Raw genomic sequence first — 22,121 nt, 5'->3', positions numbered from 1 at the left:
TGAGCAAGCAGCTTCTACACAAGAGGCACCTGCTAGGTCACCTGCAAACCTCAGCAGGGGACCGAGGGCTCTTTCCTTCCCTTTGCCCAACAAAGAGCACGCTCAAACCTCCCACAACCCAGAGGCCTGAGCCTCCTGTCCTATTTGGGAATCTTCTTTCATTTAAACAAGATGCTGGATGCAAGTGTTTAGTAAACTCTGATGTATTTGACTATGGCTTTTTAACCCAAAAGAGGACCCCTGGCTAGCAGGTGAGGGTGGCAGAACCCCACAGCACCCCAAGTGCCATAGCAGTGCCATCTGTCCCTGATCACAGCTCACCGGCCCAGGGCTCCAAGTTCAGACCCCCCAGTTCGTCCAGCCACTGCAAGATCTGCCTGCCTGGATATCCCCAGAGTCCAGCCACGTGGTAAACCACGGGGAAAATGAAAAATGCAATTGCCACTGGGTCCCCTGGGATGTCTGTCCACCAAAGAAGGGACCAAATAGTGGGGGACTGGCTAGCTGCCTGCCTGCCGTGGTGCAAACACCAATCCTCTTCAGGTTAAAGTGTAAACTCAGAAGGAAACCGGAAGGGGTGGGCAGACAGACTACCTGGGGGTGCAGGGAAAGCGGGACAGAGTTAGGGCAGAAGGAGGGGGAAGAACACCGACAGATGGTGCCTGCCCCCTGTTCAGTTCAGTTCAGTCGCTCAGTTGTGACTGACTCTTTGCGACCCCATGAATCACAGCACGCCAGGCCTCCCTGTCCATCACCAACTCCCGGAGTTCACTCAAACTCATGTCCATCAAGTTGGTGATGCCATCCAGCCATCTCATTCTCTGTCGTCCCCTTCTCCTCCCGCCCCCAATCCTTCCCAGCATCAGACTCTTTTCCAGTGAGTCAACTCGTCGCATGAGGTGGCCAAAGTATTGGAGTTTCAGCTTTAGCATCAGTCCTTCCAATGAACACCCAGGATCGATCTCCTTTAGAATGGACTGGTTGGATCTCCTTGCAGTCCAAGGGACTCTCAAGAGTCTTCTCCAGCACCACAGTTCAAAAGCCCCCTGTTACTGCACTGCAAACACTGGTTATTGTTTGGAATCAGGTTGACTGGACCCCTAGGGGCTGGGTCCATGCCCAGCAACCTGCAAAAGCAAAATCTGCAGGGCAGATTTAAAACATGTCTTTTCGGGGACTTCCCTGGAAGTCCAGTGGTTAAGACTTCACCTTTCAATGTGGGAGTGGGGGGTGGGAGGGGGATGGCTCAATCCCTAGTCAGGGAACTAAGATCCCACATGTCTCAGGGTAAAAAAAAAACCCCAAAACCAAAAAATGTAAAACAGAAACTATATTGTAACAGATTCAATAAAGATTTTAAAAACGGTCCACATTTAAAAAATCTTAAGACAAAATAAAACATGCCTTTTCCCCAATGATGATTTTAAATAAAGTGCACCTGTAGAACTCTTAATGTGTCTTTGTGGCTGAAACCTCCCACACTCTGGGACGAGGGCTGGTTGTGGTCCTTGCACCTGCCAGGCTGCGTCTGGCTTGCACATTCTCCTCTTCAACGTATGCAAGGTCTCAAGGGAGTGATCTTGACGTATCCACCTGTATCATCCCAGCTCAGAAGAATCATCACTATTAATAACGGCAATAATGAAAACTGGATCCATGTGCCTGGTGAATGTCCCTGATGAGTGCCTTTTAAGTGCCAGGTACTCTGTGTTGTTTCAGTTAATCCTCACAGCCACTTTGGCTGGTAAAACTGAGGCACAAAATCTAAGGGACTTAGATGCCAAACAGGGTGATGCTCAAAGCACCTCTGACCTCACACTAAGTTTCCCCAGAGACAAACTTCAAAGAGGCTCAGTCTCATCTTAAAAGACGGAGAACAAAACTACCAGATGCCTACTAAATGCCCGCCCCTGTGTCAGGGGCATTCACGCATGTTAGTTTATCAAATTTTCAGAACAAATGGAGCTAAACTTTACTGTCCCCATTTTACCGGTGAGGAAGCTGAAGTTGTGAATGATCAAGTCACTTATCTGAGACTGCAGCAGCCAGAAAGAGGCAGAGCCAGGGTGAAGACCATACATGCAGCTCTGGAGTTGAGGTTCTTCCCATTACATGCTAATATCTGCACACTGCCAAGGCCTTTCCATTGAGTCTGTTCTCAGATCCAGGACAATAGCAGGTACAAGATGCACTGATATTTGAGGGACCACCAGGGAAGGATTGACCAATTGTACTCTGACACCTCCCCTGGGGGATGAACCCTGCTTTCAGACCTGCAACATTTAAACAATGTGCATGTCAGAATTGATGAGATACGGGACCCTCTCATATGACCCACACAACAGCCTTATGAAATTACCGTGATTGTTCAGATGAGGAAACTGAGACTTAACTTGGCTAAGGGGTTGCTCAGGATCACACAGATCATGTGAGACCACATCTGGACATGCAGCCAGTGACTGGGAAGCTTGGCCCCAGGCCTGTCCACTCACTGAGCTGGGTCTCTGACCCAGGACTTTCCAGCACCCACACAGTGCCTGGAACACAAGAGCCTCAGAGGAAAGGTCCTTTAAAGGAGAGAAGGTGGGTTTCCTAGGTGGAGGCCTAGCTTTGCTGTCCTTAAGCTGATGTCACCAGCCAAAATGTAAGCCAGGGACATTAAGGGGCAGCCCCTGGAGGAGACTAGGTGAGGGGACACCCAGGAGGTGAACACCTGCTTCCATGTAATAGAGCCCATGCAGCAGGCGGGTGTGTTTTACGTAAAACACACCTGTAGGAACACAATCTGACTGCTGAGGGTGTATATGTGTTTGTGTGCTGATCCTAAGCTGAGTGGTCAGGAGAGGCCAATGCTGTGACATTCAGGCAACCCCCAAGACAAAGGTCATCCCCCATTTCCACAGCCCCCTTTATGCTAGTAATTGAGGGCAGAGGACACTGCCTGAAAACCACCCCAAAAACTGGGCCACCCTTTGGGTGGTCCCCACTTGGCCTAACCCACTGGACACAACGGATTTTGTTTCACTGATTAACTTCTGTTGTGTTTTTAAAAAATAGCTTTATTGAAGTGTGACATAGTGTGAACAACCCACATGTTATTTAAAGCACAAAATTAGATGAGTCGATGTATGTGTAGACTAGGGCTTCCCTGGTGGCTCAGTGAAAAAGAATTCACCGGCAATGCAGGAGATGTGCATTGGATCTCTGAGTCAGGAAGATCCCCTGAAGAAGGAAATGGCAACTTACTCCAGCATTCCTGCCTGGAAAATCCCATGGACAGAGGAGCCTGGCAGGCTACAGTTCATGGGGTTGCAAAAGAGTTGGACACAACTTAGCGACTGAATACCACCACAACTAGATCAAAACAGTAAATACATTTTTGACTCTCAAAAGTTTGAATGGATATTGCCCCAGCCTCTGAAACCAAGCATCTCTGGTAACCTGGATAATAGAAACAAAAGCCAAAAACAGGCACCGTGTGCTCCATTCACAAAGTACTGCTGCTTCCCATTCTACACATATAATGCAGAAAAGCCTGGAGGCTGCACACACCACCCCCGTTATCCCCGAGGCAGGAGGCTGCAGGCGTAACAAGCGTCAGGTGGCCGGGGTCCAAATCCTGGCTCTGCCCGCTTCCTGACACCCTGGGTACCTTCCTTAACTCCTCAGTGCCCGCTGTCCCCTTCAGTTCAGTTCAGTCACTCGGTTGTGTCTGACTCTTTGCAACGTTGAAAGGCGGTCAGAAGAGATTCAGTTGAGTTTGCAGAGAAAGATCTGTGCACATGACCTGCTGACACCATAGCCCAGCCAGTCTGTGGGCTGCAGCACGCCAGGCTTCCCTGTCTATCACCAACTCCCAGAGCTGGCACAAGCTCATGTCCATCAAGTCGGTGATGCCATCCAACCATCTCATCCTCTGTCGTCCCCTTCTCCTCCTGCCTTCAATCTTCCCTATCCCCTTATTTGAAGCTAACTAGACCACTCACCTCACATGTTTTATGCAGTAACACCCATCAAGAGAACTCAGGACAGTGCCTGGCACATGGTAGGTGCCCCATGTGTCAGATGAAGAAGGTGTTGATGATAGTGATTTATTTTTTGAATGGGAAAACAGGTTCCAGGAAGTTAAGTGACTCACCCAAGATCATTCCGACAGCTACTGGCCAAGAGCTTTAACGCAGGTGCTCCTGATCCTGTGCTGTCCTCCCCAAGACACGAGAAGCTCAAAGCCAGATGCAACCAGGTGCTCTGGCCTCTGTGGGTGCAGTCGCTGGCTCCGGCACCGACTGGCTGGGCTATGGTGTCAGCAGGTCATGTGCACAGATCTTTCTCTGCAAACTCAACTGAATCTCTTCTGACTGCCTTTCAACGTCCTGGGTCCTCACACATGTCAGGTGCATCTGGGCGGAGACAGTGGGCATCTGAGACCCATTTCACTGGGCCCTTCTCCTCCTACACCTTGGCAGAGGATTCCTGCCCCAGGTGTGTCATCTTCCATCTCCAGAGTCCTCAGCCAAGAAGGGGAACAGCCCCCACAACGGCAGTTGGTTAACATTTTAGCTTTGCTGGACAAGTGGGAAACCGCAGGAAGAAACCACTTCCCACCCTAAATCGACCTCTGGTGGGAAAGACGGATTCTCAAGGTCCTCTCGAACGATGACTAATATCATGAGAAAATGCTGCATCCAACAGAGGTCGACCCGGGAGGCTGGGAGCCCTCCAGCTGCTGAAGGAGGCGCGTGGCTGAGCTCCGGGTGGAGAGGACCCAGGGCAGCTGACCAAACCAGAGCGGAGGCTCCATTCTTCCAGCTGCACTGTGGACCAGGCTCCTCGCTCTGTGGTCTGTGCCTGTGTATGTTCCCTCAGTCCTGTGTCACTATTCTCCCCTCCTACAGATGAGGAAACTGAGGCCCAGAGGCACTAGCAACTCTTCCAAACATCACTGAAAAACTTCCCTGAGTTGGCTGAAGCTGGAGTTTGAATACAAGTGTCTGTATCATCAACCCAAACACATAAAAAATGATGCTCACATGTTGTCCCCAACCCGGCTTCTCTGCAGAGAAGCAAACAATAGGCACAGCTGAAATATTTTCACGTTTACTACATGGCAGGGGCTGCGTCAGGTCCTTACAGCCTCAAAAACTCCTCCTGATGAGCTCAACCCTGTGCTCTGTGATAACCTACAGGGGTGGGATGGGCCGGGGGTGGGAGAGAGGTTCAAGAGGGAAGGGACATATACAGACTCACGGCTAATTCACCTTTTTTGTATGGCAGAAACCAACACAACACTGTAAAGTAATTATCCTTCAATGAAAACAAACAAAGACAAAATAAAACTCCTTGCCACAATTCTGGGGAGAATGAATCCTGTTTTTCAGAGGTGTCGTTGGAGGCTCAGTACCCCTGTGGCCCAGCTGGAAGTGAGGTGCTCCAATGAAGCTGGGACAGGGGGCTGTGTATTAGGTTCCCATCGCTACTGTAACAAATGAGTACACACTTAGTGGCTTCAGCCAACACAAATCCATTCTCCCATGGTTCTGGAGGTCAGGATCTGGAATAGGTTTCTGGGACCAGAATCAAGGTGTTGGCAGGACTGTGGCTCCTTCTCGAGGCTCCAGGGGGAATCCACTTCCTTGCCTTTTATGGTTTCTAGAGCCACCCGCATTCTTTGGCTCGGGACCCCCTCCCTCCATTCTCCTGGCCATCAGTGGAGCATCTGTAAACGTCTCCCTCTGATTCTGAACTTCTGTTTCGGGCATCACCCCACTTCTCTCTGGCCCTCCTGCCGCTCTCTTACAAGGACCCTGGATGTTGTTCAGTCGCTCAGTCGTGTCCGACTTTTTGCGACTCCATGGAGTGCAGCACGCCAGGCTTCCCTGTCCATCACTATCTCCTGGAGCTTGCTCAAACTCATGTCCATTGAGTCAGTGATGCCATCCAACTATCTCATCCTCTGTTGTCCCCTTCTCCTCTGCCTTCAATCTTTCCCAGCATCGGGCTCTTTTCAAATGAGTTGGCTCTTTGCATCAGGTGGCCAAAGTATTGGAGCTTCCGCTTCAGCATCAGTCCTTCCAGTGAATATTCAGGGTTGATTTCCTTTAGTATTGACTGGTTTGATTTCCTTGCAGTCCAAGGGACTCTCAACAGTCTTCTGCAACACCACAGTTCAAAAGCATCAATTCTTCAGCATTCAGCCTTCTTTTTGGTCCAACTATCAATCATATCTATACATGACTATTGGAAAAACCACAGCTTTAACTACATGGGCCTTTGTTGGCAAAGTAGTGTCTCTGCTTTTTAATATGCTACCTAGAATGGTCATAGCTTTTCTTCCAAGGAGCAAGTGTCTTTTAATTTCATGGCTGCAGTCACCACCTGCAGTGATTTTGAAGCCCAAGAAAATAAAGTCTCTCACTGTTTTCATTGTTTCCCCATCTACTGGCCATGATGTTATGGGGCCAAATGCCATGATCTTCGTTTTTTGAATGTTGAGCTTTAAGTCAGCTTTTTCATTCTCCTCTTTCACCTTCATCAAGAGGCTCTTTAGTTACTCTTAACTTTCTGTCAGAAGGGTGGTATCATCTGCATATCTGCGGTTATTGATATTTCTCCCGGCTATCTTGATTCCAGCTTGTGCTTCATCCACCTCAGCATTTCGCATCCCAGACCACTGGAAAATCCAGGATGCTCTCTCCATCTGTAAAGTTCCTTCTGCCATACAAGGAAACATAGTCACAGGCTCCAGAGATAAGAATGTGGACATCTCTGGCGTCATTACTCAGCTTACAACACGTGGGGACTATTGCACGTACTCCCAAGGGCCAGTACTCCCAAGGGCTAGACCCTCAGGCAGGAAGGAGTCAAGCTGGACAGGGCAGACTGAGGGTGTCCTGCATCCAAAGGAAAGGCCCAAGGGGAGCAGAGGGTGGGGGTGGGCGAGCCAGGGCAGGGCGCTCACAAGCCTTCTGTCCAGGCCTGGCTCCATTTGGAGCTACAACCACAGGCTTGTTCCTCGAAGAGCAGACTTACTTTTAAGTTCTAAAAATACCACTTCATTGCTAAACAAACACCGGGGCTCTTGTGAAATAAAGCAAAAACATGAAAGGCCTGGCAAGGGGGCCCGGAGATCCTGATCTGCAAGCGGATCAGGGCAGCTCCCTCCGCTGGAGCAGCCAAAGTCATTTCCGAAGCCCTCTTGGATCTCAAGGCCAAGGTCAGGCTCTGGATGGGGGCCAGTGCCTGGGGCTGAAGGCACGGGGTGGGAGGAAACCCTGGAGAAAGGGAGTAAACATACACTTGCGGGATGCTGTGGGGGAGGGGCCTTCACATGCTACCCTGTTCTACCCTCTGAACAACCTTGCAAAGGAGGTATTTTCTTGTCTATTGTCCTAATCATAAAATGAAAGCTCAGAGAGGCGAAGTGACTTGCCTAAAGTCACACAGCAGTAAAACATGGGATTCCAAACAGCTCCATCTGACTCTAGGACCAATGTCCTTTCTACTTTAACACCCAAATTGCCTCCAGGTTCAACACATGAACTTCCTGAATACATGTTGACAGTTGCTCCAAGCAGGATTCAGGGTGGTTGAAAGTGCAGGTTCCTGGAGCCCAGTGGTGTGGGTCTGAATTTAGGCTCTCTAGCTGGGGAATCTTTGCCTCCCTGGGCCTCAGTTTCCTCACCTGTAAAGTGGAGTCAGTAAAAGCACCTGCCTCATGGTGTGCTGTGACATTTTACTGCATTAAATCAGGTACAGTGTTTGGGCAGGGACAGTGACACTCCCCAAGGATGTTTCTCACCTAATCCAACCCTCCAGAGTCTCCCCATCCTCTGGTTGTTTTCCCACTAGAAGTTAGCAACATCCTTATCTTGGGGCTGATACACGGCGAGAGATGGAGCAGAGAGGACCCAGGCCCCCATTCTGTAGATAATCCCCAACCCCACGCCAGCTAATCTTCAGAGCACCTTTTAGTCATGAAACCATACAACCCATCAGCAAACCAGTCAACTAACAGCTGAGGAGTGCCCACTTCTGGCTCGGCCCTACCCCCGCTGGCTGGGGAAGCCTCTGGGGCACTTCTGGTCCTTGGGGGAGCAAGGACAGGGTAAAAGAGTCTGGGGGTGGGGGTTGGGGTAAGGGGGGGAAGATCCAAGCCCATCTTGTTCCTGAGCACAGAGCCACATTTCTACTTTCTGTCTGCCTCATTCCAAACTAAACATCAGGCTCACTTGTTGCTCAGTCACCAAGTTGTGCCTGATTCTCGAGACCCCATGGACCGCGGCAGGCCAGGCTGTCTGTCCTGTCTTTCACTGTTTCCAGGCTCACTGATGCTGCTGCTAAGTCACGTCAGTCGTGTCCGACTCTGTGCGACCCCACAGACGGCAGCCAACAAATTACTACGTGCTTAGCCTATTCAGGTGCTATGTCTGGACAGGCTTCATACTTTTCTTACACACATACTGCAGCCTTACTACTCACATGACTGCAGCCCGTGAGGTGGAAAGTACACCCACTTCACAGATGAGGAAGCAGGAACTGTGAGACAGGTTAAGCAGCCTGCCCGATGCCAGGCAGAAATGAAGAGACTGAGGTGGGATTTGATAAGGCCTGCCCTGCCTGACGGAGAAGGCAATGGAAGCCACTCCAGTACTCCTGCCTAGAAAATCCCACAGATGGAGGAGCCTGGTAGGCTGCAGTCCGTGAGGTCGCTAAGGGTCGGACACGACTGAGCGACTTCACTTTCACTTTTCACTTTCTCACACTGGAGAAAGAAATGGCAACCCACTCCAGTGTTCTTGCCTGGAGAATCCCAGGGACAGGGGAGCCTGGTGGGCTTCCGTCTATGGGGTCACACAGAGTCGGACACGACTGAAGTGACTTAGCAGCAGCAGCAGCCCTGCCTGATGCCTTTTCTCTGAGGCCCACTGGACCCCAGGTGCCTGGGGGCCTGGTCAGCCCCTGAGGCTCCAGTCTCTGCTGCTAACCCCCAGCTCAGACCTTTGCCCCGCATCCTCAGGGGGCTGACCAAGTCCAAGTAAGCATCCATTCTCCCAGCACAAGCTTCACCAAGAACCCACCTCCTCCTAACTGTGTGCTGCTGGGGACAGAGCAGAAGTCAGCTAGACACCACCTTTCTGCCCTCCCAGCTAATAACTAAGCCCCCAAACAGAAAGTCATCAGAAACCATGGAATATGCCATGGGAAGGGAAGCATTTGAGGCTGACACTGAGAATAACTGGAGTTTGGGGGTCTGGGGTGGGGGGACAGGACAGACGGCCTTGGGAGAAGAAGCTCTGAGGATCTCTCTGAGCTGGTCACGTTTCACCTGACAGCAGGAAGGCTGAGGAGCCAGGCGCTCCAGGGGGCAAGAAAGAGCATTCCAGGCTGAGGGAGCAGCAAAGCGAAAAGGGCCAACAGGAACAAATGGCCTGAAGGCAAACAGTCAGGGCAAAGTGACCGGGAGGCCACGCGGAACAAACACCTCCCTCCCCGCAGCTGATGCGAAGAACTGACTCACTGGAAAAGACCCTGATGCTGGGAGAGATCAGAGGCAAAAGGAGACGGGGGCGGCAGAGGACGAGATGGTCAGATAGTATCACCGACGCAACGGATGTGAATTTGAGCAAACTTCTGGAGGTAGTGGAGGAAGGAGGAGCCTGGTGGGCTCCAGTTGATGAAGCTGCAAAGAGTAGGACACGACTTTGCGAATGGACAACAACCGCCCAGTGCCCCACACACAAGGCCCTGGGGTGCTGGGAGGCAGGGCTTCCCTGGCCCACTCTTCCCAAGATGGTTTCTCCTCTGGGAATCAGCTCTTTCTCCGGGGACTGGGAGAGGCTGGCGGGAGGGAAGGCTGACTTGGAGGAATCACCCAGTCTGGCATCACTATGCATGATCTGCACACCCCTTGGAGGGCACCAGCTACCAAGCATGTCGCTACAAGACGTCTCCTCACCCCAAGGCAGCAGAGTCGGGGTGGCTCTGTCTCCCTCTGAAGCCCCAAGGGGAGGCCGGGAGCAGACCTCATAGGTTTCTCAACATCTCACTCAAGCATTCTCTGCTCCTGGAGCACCCGCCGTAGGCCAGCCCCTGAGCTGGATCCTGGCGAGAAGGCGATGACTCAGCCACACACCCAGGGTGTTAAAATACAGCTACCAGAGAAGGACCTAGAGAGGTGTGAGGAGAGGGGTGAGTCAATGCACTTGCCGGTCTGGGTGGAGGGAGGTGCACGGGGTCAGTAAGCGGAGAGAGAAGACCTGGCTTCAAAGGAAAGAGGGAAGAAAGCCAGCCCAGTGACCGCACACCAAGGTTGCTGGACACTGGCGGGGAGGACGGGGGAGCAAAGACCCATTGCATTAGGCCAGTTCTGCTGTCTGCAAGAGACTGCAAGCTGACATGTATCCCTGGGGCTGCTGCTTGGGGTACCAAGTCAGGGAGCCTGGCTGAAGATGCTGGGATGTGGAGGGCTGTAGGCTAACTGCCCCTCATGACCAGCTGACCGTTGGCCACAGGGCCCAGACATGCTCGTTTTCCAAGAGAAGGTAGAAATCCACACTGGATAATTTCCAACTTTAAAATGGTGGCACCACATTCAAAAAATTTAAGAGTAGCATGTAGGCTTAAGAACAGAGCTGCAGGTCACTGACTTCACAGCCCAGAGTAAATGAAGGTAAACAACTTCATCTCATGACGGAGTCTGAGATGCCCGAAGTGGTTCAGGCTGGGCAGGAGAGGGTTTCCGGCAAGAGGGACCCACAATGCTGAAGGCAGGAGAAGAGCAGCGAGGAGCAGACTGGTGGGAGTATGCAAGCTGGATCCAGCCTCCTTCTGACAGCAAAGATTGGGAACAGAGGCACAGCTCAGGGAGGCTGTCCCCTGGGCTCTGGTCTAAGGGAACGGGGACAAGGTGCAGTGCATGCCAGCCAGGCTCTGTGGGGAACCTGGTGGAAAACTAACATGAGCTCCTGGGCCAAGTTTTCCTTGCTGCCAAACAGGACAGACTGGCCCAGCCCAGTGCTGGTATCTCCAAGGCTCCTGGGAGGATCAGACCTCAGCCCAGGAATGCTCCTGAAGGCACTGTGCGGGGCTCAGGTCTCACTTTCAAGATATTCGACCCATCTCTCCTGCCCAGACAGAGGCCCTTCACCTTCTGTGGTCAAGTGCCCCAAGCCCAAGCACCCACCTCCCCTGACGATTCGCGATCTTCCTGCCGTCCAAGGAGAACTCCCCGTGCTGCTGAGCGCTGCTGGGGAGGCACTGGGTTTGGTGGCCCTTGGCCTGCTCCGTGCTGGGTCCGAAGCTTGGGAGGGTGGGCAAGAAAGCACGAGGGGGAGGGGTCACTTCAGTCACGGGGGCTGCTCGTGCCTAGGGCAGTCGGCTGAAATGACAGTCCATCCTCACATCTCCCGTGTCTGGCAGGTTCTATCATTGTCCCCACTTTGCAGCTGAATAAACTGCTTCTTGGAGGGGCTGAGGGACTGGCCCAAGGCACGGGTACTACGCAACAGAGCCAGGGTTTGAAGCCAGGGGCCCTGACCCCAACCCCCACGGTACCCCCATGGTACTGCCTCCATCAATGCCAAGACGGGACCCAGGGACAACAGACAAGGGACAGTCACAGCCTGAGAGGAGGGGAACGAGAAATGAGCAAAACAAAAAAGATTGTACCTCCTTATTTTCCAGGGACAAACCAGATATGACCTTGAGTCATCAGGAGAGGCTAACCTGCGCTCCTGCGGGTCTGGATGGGAAGGTGGGGCGCACGAGGCTTTGGGGACGCTTGCTATCCCAGATGACAGTCACGTGCGGGGACCCCAAGAGCCCAGCGAGAGGAGGCGGTCTTGCGTGCAGTAATGCCTCAGGGTTCAGGAGGCCTGCAGCCAGCCTTCCCTCAGTTCTGCAGCCTCTTGTGTGAGCTGAACATCAGACCCCACCCAGGTCCAGGCCGGCCCTTATGACCCACGTCCGTTGGCTGAGTGGGAGCTGCAGGTGGCGATCAGGACACAGTCCACTGGCTGGAGTTTACGGATCCAATCAGCACACATCCGGGCTGAACGTAACCTGGGGTGATTGGATTTTCTCGCATCAGGAAAACCAGAGCCGAGGACAGCAATTCTGAGTGTAGCATGTCATTACTCTAAGTGCAGCCGCCCCGTTTTTAATTACAATTCCCTCCAGCAGGACTGGGCAGGGCGAAGATGCTGGGCAGAGCTCTTTCCTTTAGTGAGTCCCAGCTCTGCTTTGGTTGGCTGAAAACGGAGCCAGCTGGGTGGGGAAGGAAACCGAGATGCATTCCCCCACTCTTCAAGGAGTGCAGGGGAAGCCAGGAGGCGGAGGAAGAGGAGGAGATGGAGGGTATGCTGTGAGACCCCCATTCAAGGGGTCTGCGGCCAAATGGGAGGAGGAAACAGGCCCTGCCTGCAGCGCCTCCTTCCTCTGAAGGGGGGACCACCGGCCCCCGAGTCCAGGTCCTCCTACTCACAGCTGGCTCCCCTGCCTTCACTCTGAATCCCCAGGCTGGCTTTGGAAACTCCGATCTGATTCCATCACTCCCTGCCTAGAGCCTGCAATGGCTCCCTAGTGCCCTCAGGCTGGAGGGGAAACCACTCCGCATCTAAAGTGCCAGCAAGTGGTGTAGTTCTCCACCCTGTGCTACTGGAGGCCTGGCCTTCCACATCCCCCCGCCCCCACCCTCTCGCACTATTCCTGATGCTGCCGCCACAGGGGCTGCTTCCAAAGGCCAGTCAGACTGAGTCGCTTCTTTGCTGAAAACCAGAGCATCCTGCCACATGCATCAGTTCAGTTCAGTTCAGTTCAGTTGCTCAGTCGTGTCCGACTCTTTGAGACCCCATGAAATCACAGCACGCCAGGCCTCCCTGTCCATCACCAGCTCCCAGAGTTCACTCAAACTCATGTCCATCGAGTCGGTGATGCCATCCAGCCACCTCATTCTCTGTCATCCCCTTCTCCTCCCGCCCTCAATCCCTCCCAGCATTAGAGTCTTTTCCAGTGAGTCAACTCATTGAATGAGGTGGCCAAAGTATTGGAGTTTCAGCTGTAGCATCAGTCCTTCCAATGAACACCCAGGACTGATCTCCTTTAGAATGGACTGGTTGGATCTCCTTGCAGTCCAAGGGACTCTCAAGAGTCTTCTCCAGCACCACAGTTAAAGCATCAATTCTTCGGTGCTCAGTTTTCTTCACAGTCCAACTCTCACATCCATACATGACCAATGGAAAAACCATAGCCTTGACTAGACGGACCTTTGTTGGCAAAGTAATGTCTCTGCTTTTTAATATACTATCAAGGTTGGTCATAACTTTCCTTCCAAGGAGTAAGCGTCTTTTAATTTCATGGCTGCAATCAGCATCTGCAGTGATTTTGGAGCCCAAAAAAATAAAGTCTGACACTGTTTCCACTGTTTCCCCATCTATTTCCCATGAAGTGATGGGACCAGATGCCATGATCTTTGTTTTCTGAATGTTGAGCTTCAAGCCAACCTTTTCACTCTCCTCTTTCACTTTCATCAAGAGGCTTTTTAGTTCCTCTTCACTTTCTGCCATACGTGCATAATAAAGTCCAAACTCCTCACTAGGATTGCAAAGCCCCACATGAAACACCCTCCATCACATCTCCGCATCCCCCATACCCCGTGCCCTCCAGCCACACAGAGGTGGTCTTGGTAACCTCTGTTTTGGGTTAAAGGTCTCTACTCCCAAGAGGCTGGCTCTGGCCACTGCCTGCAGAAGAGCCGTGTCCCCCCGCTGTCCTCCACACTTCATTTTATGCTGTATGGCACATACTACTATCTCTCTTTTTTTCTTGCCTGCTCACTAATTTATGACTTGATTCCTCTCTAAACTGCTGGGCTGGGAGGAGGCGGCTGCAGAATGGGTTTGCTCTCCATGGCACCCTCAGCCCCTCACCCTGGGCCTGGCATGCGGCCAGGGGTCAATCAATACTTCTGGAATGAAAGACTACCTGCGTTTCTGATAGCTGGCAGAGTGCCCGCTGGTGTGAGTTTGATGCTACTGAAAAGAGAAAAGGAGCAGCAGCCGCTGCTTATGGAAGACTTACTAACCACTCAGCTGGGTGAGTGTGGGCTGGGTGCAGGGGACCAGCCAGGGCCCGGTAGAGTCCCCCACCCCCACCGCCCGCACATAGCAGCAGCAAGGAGGAACTTGCCTGCCCAGGGATTGAACCCAGGGCCCCTGCACTGGACCACCAGGGAAGTCCCACTGCAGCCTCTCTGTACTGAGATTCTGAGTTAAGTTCTTTTCCTGAAGTGACATCACAATAAGAAGACCACAGTTTATCCCCTTGAGGTCCTGCGAGCCCCACTCAGGGCGGGATGGGGGCACTAGGCTGGAGTTCCCCCTCTGTCACACGAAGAGGCCACTTGCTCCTCTGGCGAAACTCACTCAGGCTGGCACCCAGCGGGCCTGTGGAACCGCTTGGAACGTGCCAACCAAAGAAAGCTTCAGGTCAGCACTTTCCGGGATTTGCCACTTTAATATTAAAATATTCATAAAGAGAAGCAATATCACTGTACACGGGCTTCCTATCTGCAAACGAGGATTCACATTTGCTCCTGGTGCTCGGCCAGTGCAGGGCAAGGAAAGAGCGTTATGCAGAATCAGAGCTGCCAAACTGCCGGAGCCCCCAAGACAGGCCATGGGGGCCGCGCCGACCTGAGAGCATCAAGTTCCCAGCAGCCTGCCGCCGCTGCGCTTCACTCTGCACTGATGTGATAATACCATCCACGGTCCATACTCAACACATGGTTCATACTCAAGGGTCCCCACATACACGGTCCTTATTCAAGACCCGGAGATCAAGCGCTGCAATGAACTGCCGGGGTTCCCGACTCTCCTTTAATCTGGGAGGTGCCCTTTGCCTTCTGTGGGTCTTTCATAACATGGAAGCTGCCTGGCCCCCAACCCAGTTAATCCATGGATGATGCTATACGCTCACACTGCACCCCATCAGGAGGGCCCTAAAGGCAGTTTGTCCATTACTGATGATTTTCAATTAAATCTACACTTATTAACTCGTGTTCATCTTTCCCCTGCATTCCCTGCTTTGCTTAATCTATTCCTCTCATTCTTCTTTTGGATGTTCAAACTGTCCCATCTTTGCCAGCCGGAGCCTCTCGAAGCCAGTGCCTGGGTCTTTCCGACCATCTGTCTTTGGATGCATCCCTGCTTTTTAGAGCGGCAGGATGTTCTAGTCACACTCTGTTACTTCCCACTGCCTCACACCTGGAGTCCTCCATGTGTCCAAGGGGCCCTGGCTCCTCCTCATGGGGGACAGCATTGAGAGACTGAGCTGCAGGCGCTTGGCGTATACACTGCTACTGGGGGTCACATTGCTTCCTTGTCCCTTCCATGATTACAAACACATACATCATCAAATATGCATACTGGGGACTTCATTCGTGGTCCAGTGGTTAAGCACCTGCCTGCCATTGCAGGGGACACAGGTTCAGTTCCTGGTCTGGGAAGATCCCACATGCCGTGGAGCAACTAAGCCCGTTCGCCACAACTACTGAGCCCACGTGCCCAGAGCCTGCGCGCTGCAACAGGAGAAGCCACTGCAGTGCAAAGTCTAAGCATCGCAACTAGAAAGGAGCCCCCAGTCGTGGTGACTAGAGAAAACCCGCGTGCAGCAACACAGACCCAGAGCAAACAGAGGGAAAAAAAAATCCAATCCCACACATTCCTCTTTCCCACATTCCCCTCTTCTACAGACAGAACCTGGTACCTGACAGAATGTATTTACTCGTTAGCTCTATTCCATAACAACAAAATAATTCAAGGATTATCGCACCAAAAGCACTGTCAACAAATCTACTAGGTAAACATCAAGACATGCTTCCGGTTTTTCCCTTATTTGAAGCCTCTGAAAGTATTCTGCAGTGTGGACAATAACTTGTTCTGTATCCGTGATGCTTTATCCTCAGGGTCAATCCCTCTGCTGAGTCAGAAGGTAAATGCAGATGAGACTTTGTGAGTTGTACCTGAATTTCCTTCTATGGAGGGGCGTCACACCATCCAGCGTTTCCACCAACCATGGGTGAGGTGTGCCAAGAGCATGCTTGTGTGATTTTTGCCCATTTGAGAGGTGAGCAGTGATATCGCTGGGTTGCTGTAATCTGCATTTTCTTAATCGAACTGCATCCTCTTTCAGCCCTGGGACCAAGCCCAGGGCCCACCTGGAATGTGCTAAGCTGGGCATCCCAGGCAAGGTAAAGGCTGGGGTGGTGGTGGGGGCGGTACACAGTTTCACCATGCCCACCCAGCCTGGTGTGAACAGTGCAGACAAATGGTGCCCCAGATAAAACTCTGGCACCTGGGGAGGGAGAAGGAGTTCTCTGGGTGTCTAGAGAAACCTCAGAAACACGCTCTGCTCATTTCTGGAGTAAAGAAAAGGCTCCCTACTGCCTTGAACAGGTCCAAAGAACAGTCTGGCCTACTGCTCTGATGGTCATGGGCAAGTTGCAAGACTCCTGCCAGGGGGCCAGGTGCTCCCTCAACAGAGCTCGGAGTAGGAGCCGAGGGTGTCAGCTGGAGGGTGCCCTGCGGGCTGTCGTTACTCGCTGGGACTTCTTCCCGAGCCTGCATCTGTGCTTCCTGTGCTAGGCTCCTGGGCCAGGGGAAGACGTCTTTAGGAACTGAGGTGGTGGGAAGACGCGGCACTGTGCCTCCAGCCTCCCTGCCAGGACATGGGGACCATCTCTGGACAGCCCCGTGTCAGGTGCCCCTTCAAGGTTTCGGGGTGCTGAAAACAGCAGGGGACAAACTGAGAGGCCTCATCCTTCCCAAGCCCAAGACTGCCCACCTCCATCCAAACCCACATTTTTAAGGGCTCAGGGGAACTTCAGGTGTCAACAGACAGGTGTGGTCTTTATGGTACAGTGGTGAGGAGGGTAGGTTCTAGAGGCAGAATGAATGGGCTGCGGTGCTGATTCTGGCTGCGCCAAGCATCTGAGTGTCCCATGCAAATTCCTTTCACCTAGAATCTCAGTGACCTCCTCTGTGAAGTTGGGGTGATAACAGAACCCCTTCTCATGGGCTGGCTATGAGGATAAAATGAGACATGTATCAGTGAGCCTGGCATACAGCAGGCATTCAATAAATGCTAACTCCCTCCAGGGGACAGCCCCTTTTGGACTTCTGCTGGTTGCCCAGGATAAGTCCTTTCTAACAGGCACTTCACTTTTCATTTCCTCCAAGTGAGAAAGGTACCCTGGATGGGTCACCATACCCGGGGCGTCATGGTTTGAGCAAGCTTGGGGTATGGTATAAAACTCAGTTAAAAAGGTGTTGCTGTACCTTTCCATCTGAAAATTCTTAAGATGAAATCAAGATGAAACTGCTCTTTATGCCAAACACAGCCAGCCAAGATGGCCGTGACTCCCACCCAGGACCACCATAGGCAGTTGCACAGCTGGTGCTTGGCCCCGAAGTGCCTGGTCGCTAAGCTGAGTGGGAGATAAAATCCAGCTGGTGTTCCGCTTGTCAAATTGTGCAGCTTAGCGCAGGGCCACAGCTACCTGGAGCACAGGCATCTCTCTGCCCCCCTGCCAGAACCTGTAGCAGGACTGAAACCCTTAGGAATGTGGCCACACACAGGCGCTGCCTGCCGGTCACCAGGCGGCAGGTCAGCAGGGCTGTGCTCAAGGCGGGGGGTGGGGAAGCACCTTTTCCTAATCTGTCTACAGGCCTTTTCCTCGCATCCAAGTACTAATCAGGCCTGACCCTGCTTAGTTCCCAAGATCAGATGAGATCGGGTGCATTCAGGGTGGTATGGCCGTAGACTTCACGCCTTTTTCTAATTTGCACAAAGGCTATTAAATTAGGCTAGCAGGAGTCACATTAATTTTAAAAATACGCATTTACAATCCACAGATTGGTGACTGGCCTATACTTCTTGAGGTAAGATCTTTATGTACAAACTGCTCTACTGGGTTCAAGATTCCATTAAAAAGTTTAGAAATCTGTTTGAGGACCAGAGACGGTAAAGAGTGAAGAAGCTCAGTGAGCATTCAGGGTTGGGAGTTAAGATACAGGTCCAGGCCACAGCTTAGAGCTTCTAGCTGGGGCACATCATTTACCCACACAGAACCCGGCTGACAGCTCTGGCCACTCCCCCCTCACTCCCTGCTCCACGGGGGAGGCTGCTCTGAGCTCCCAGGAACACCCTGCTACACTGCGAGACACCAGGTCCATGTGGGTGGGTAACAATGGTTGTCTGGAAACCCCACCTTCCCAAGGCCTCACGTGCTCCTGCTGAGGTTTACGAGGAAAGCCACACAGGCTGGAGACAGGAGTCTTCTCCCGTCACTCCACCCCCCTCTCTGGCCTCCTTCATCCTTCCTCCTGGAGCCGCCACCCAAAAGCTTTGTTCCTCTGGTGTCAGCTGGGGATGCGCTCCGCGACTTCATAGCATCCATCTCCACCTCTGCTTGCTCCTGCTCAACAGGGCATTGGAATGGTTTCTGAGGTGTCATACTATGTCATTCTGTCATGGTAAACATCATGCCTTTTTCTGGTCCATAAAGAATGGAAGGGTCCACCGTGCCCTTGTAAATCATGATGCTGGCTGCGCATGTGGCCTCAGAGCATGTAGATGAGCCTGGGGTGGGGGAAAGATGCCCCTGGGCCATGGGGTCAGGTGCAGGTAGGGGGATGTTGCTCCTCCTGTCCAGCGGGGCACGGGGCCCCTCAGCCACCTCCTGGTCACCTGTGTGTACAACGAACATCCTCCGTACACAGCTTTGCTTATGCCTTCCTCTGACCTGAAGTACCTGTCTGACACCTGTCCACCTCCTCACATCCCGTCTGTGGTCAAGGGCTACAGATCCCGTCTATCTGAGACAGTCCCAGTTTGCTCTGATTGTTGGAGGACAACTTTTAAAACAAAACTTTTAATTTTATATTGAAGTGTAGTTGATAAACAATATGTGTGTTTCAGGTATAGAGCAAAGTGATTCAATTCTATATATACGTGTATCAAATTATTTTCCCATTTAGGCTGTTACATAACACTGAGCTGAGTTCCCTGTGCTATACAGTAGGTCCTTGTTGGTTATTCATTTTACATATAACAGTGTGCACACGTCCATCCCCAATTCCCTATCTATCCCTTACTATCAGGACAACTTTTAATAAAACCTCTTTCTCTTATAAAAGTTTCCTTGTTTGGAAAATAAAGTATACAATCACTCTGAACTCAGTAAAAGAAAAATAATAAAGGAAGAATAGCAGACATTTACTGTTCCAACCTCTTTTTATGAATCACCTCATTTAATCCCTACAACCCCTGAGTAGATGCTATTATGATACCAATGTGGATATTCTACCTATGGGGAAGAAAACTTGAGCAACTTGTCCAAGTTCAAGTGCGGGGGACAAGCCTGGTCCTGATTCTGCTACCCACATGACCCTAGGCATGTCATGCAACCTCTCTGAGCTTATGCTCCTCACATGGAGAAAAGGAGAACAGCAAGGATCTTTGTAGGATGGTGGGACGCTGAGCTGGTCCCCGAGTGGTCCTGGGAAGCATGTGAGCCTACTGCCCCTGCGGAGGCTCTCCAGAGTCACATTTCTCTGGGAACTCCAGCCAGGAAACTGCCCTGCCTTGGCAGGACTGGCCCAGGCACCCAGTCCCTCTCCTTCTGGGTACCACCCCACCCCGTTCTACCCTTGAAGGAAGTGATTCTCCCCCAATCTGCAGTCACTTGACAACAAAAAAGGGGTGCACCTACCTACCTAGGCCATCATCCAGACTGGGGAGGGAGCAGGGAATACAACGCACTCCACGGTCATCCTGGCAGAAGACAAAGGTCAGGGCTTGGATGGTCCCAACAAGTCATGGAACCAGAAAAGTCAGGCTGAGGAACACCCCCCATGACCAGGCCCTCCAGACCAGAGACACCCTGTGCGCACATTCACATGGGCTGTGAGCCCTCCCGCCACTCTTGGTCCATTTCCTGCGCACCTACTGGGAGCCGCCCCATGGGCTCAGCACGCATCCCGTCTCTGCTCTGTCCTGCTTCCCCAGCCTTGCTCACTCCTGGGCAGCAGGAGTGGGACAATCATAGAGACACAAACACATTTCAGACCCAGACTTCAAGGCGCTCCCAGCCTTAAAGCGCTGAGTCAACAGCCACCTCCCAGAGGAAGCGACGGTCCTGAAGGCTCCATGTTGCTTTCCATCTTCTGCCTTCATCTCAGGTCACATGCTGCATCCAGTGCTGAACGCTGGGTGGGAGACAGTGGCACCAGGATAAGCATCTAACCGGGCCTGTCTCCAGGGCAGCTAGGAGCCAAAACCGACAGAGAGAAGCACGCTCCAGCCTCTTCCGGAGGGCTTGGCAGGTGTTAGCAGCATTGACTGGTCACGGGAGCATCAGCTTGGCTTTTCTGGTTACGTGACCTGTTGGTACCATCTGAGCTCCGACCTTTGTCTCCTGCCAGGATGACCATGGTTCCCTGCTCCCTCCCCAGTCCGAGAGATGGCGTGAGTGGAGACAAGCAAGGGTGCACCCCTTTCTTGTCATCAAGTGACTGCAGAATGGGGAAGAGTCACTTCCTTCACTTCATCCCCCGCCTTCTGCCTGAGCCCAGGGTTTGTCTGGTTTTTTTAAAGATTTCAAGTCTTTATTGAATTTATTACAACATTACTTCTGTTTTATATTTTGCTCTTCTTGGTTGTGAGGCACGTGGGATCTTAGCTCCCCAAACAGAGATCAAATCCCCGCCCCCTGCACTGGAAGGCAAAGTTGTAACCACTGGGCTGTCCAGTAAATGCCAGCCCAGGGGTTCTTGCTGAAGTCTTTTCTTTCCTTGGGTACCACTGCGAGGCCTGAATCAGAAAGATGCTTCTAGATCTTCATGGCCCAGAGCTCCTGGGTGAGCAAGTTTCTCTGGAGGTCAGGGGCTGCAAAAGTCAGAGGCTAAGGGCTGCTGGTTGGCCCTGGGGTGCAGGTCTTGGTCCTGGGCTGGGGTGAGAGTGGCAGGCCTGGTGGCAGGCAGAGGCCCAGCTGGTATGACACGGGGACATGCCATACTGTCACCACTTCTATCACCACTTCTGCAGTCAGCAGGCAGCGTTAAGCTGCTGTCCTGGCTTTCTCAGAGGTTGGCTTGATCCCCCCCACACACAGATATTTTCCCCGCATTCTGAGTCTGCTGCTTGAGGTACATTACAACAGGGACTTGTAAGAACACTTAGCCCAACCCTCCCACTTTCCAGATGGGGCCCACAGAGGCTGGGGGCAACCCTGCTGGAGAGCCCTGGACCCCGGACTGTCAGCACCGACAAGCACCACTGCCTCTAATTCACAGGCCCAGCCTGTCTCCAAGAAACACATCACAAATGACTCATCATTAAAAATCATAGAGACGCGTCATAGAGAATGGACGTGTGGACACAGCGGGGGAAGAAGAGGGTGGGAGGAATTGAGAGAGCAGCACTGACATGTATACACTATCATGTGTGAGACAGAGAGCTAGTGGGAAGCCGCTCTAGAGCACAGGGAGCCAGCTCCGGGCTCTGTGATGACCTCGAGGGGAGGCTCCAGAGGGAGGGGATGTATGGATACACTTAGCTGATTCACACTGTTGTACAGAAGGAACTAACACAACATTGTAAAGCAATTATCCTCCAATTAAAAATCGAAAAAAAAAAAAAAAAAAAGAAGAGTCAGAATTCAGAAAGGGCTAAACAAACAAACAAACAAACAAAACCCTATTAGTCATTTAAACAAGCAGCTATGGGCTCCCCATGGGGCTGTGTAGGGCACTGGCTAAACCCCCGAGGTCCTAGAGTCAGGCACACCTTCCCTGCGTTATATTCCAAGCAGCTTACTTCTCTGGCTCTCCATCTTCTCATCTGAAAAGTGGGGAGACCTCTCTGAGATCATTCATGGCTTTTACAGCCTATGCGTTCCTGGCCCAGAGCACTATTGAATAAATACACAAGAATTGCATCATTACCTACACATTAAACATAAGTGTTAATCTTTAAAATACTATGAAGCCATTGGATTTTAATCTCCATCTTTTCCCTAGCATGGTACCTGCTCCCCGAGCTGAATCAGAACACTCCTTTCTATA

The 22,121-nt window shown here is 52.0% G+C and overlaps 1 protein-coding gene across 4 annotated transcripts in view; it reads right to left on the bottom strand.

The window, feature by feature from the left end:
* KAZN (kazrin, periplakin interacting protein) overlaps window positions 1-22,121 on the bottom strand; it is a 1,099,220-nt gene that overhangs the window by 102,013 nt on the left and 975,086 nt on the right. Inside the window, exon 1 of one of the 4 annotated variants that reach the window (XM_055419255.2) lies at window positions 11,668-12,856. The exons of the other annotated variants lie outside the window; for them this stretch is intronic. The gene's annotated coding sequence lies outside the window, so the exon portion shown is untranslated. Of the gene's footprint in view, window positions 1-11,667; window positions 12,857-22,121 lie in introns of those variants that run through there. 4 annotated transcript variants of the gene reach the window in all.

Source organism: Moschus berezovskii, chromosome 17 (assembly GCF_049115385.1).
Source record: "Moschus berezovskii isolate FMDL1 chromosome 17, NW_MosBer_1.0, whole genome shotgun sequence".
In the NCBI taxonomy this organism is placed as follows: domain Eukaryota; kingdom Metazoa; phylum Chordata; class Mammalia; order Artiodactyla; family Moschidae; genus Moschus; species Moschus berezovskii.
The sequence above is the reverse complement of the archived record's forward strand: the minus strand, read 5'-3'. Positions and strand labels throughout refer to the sequence as shown.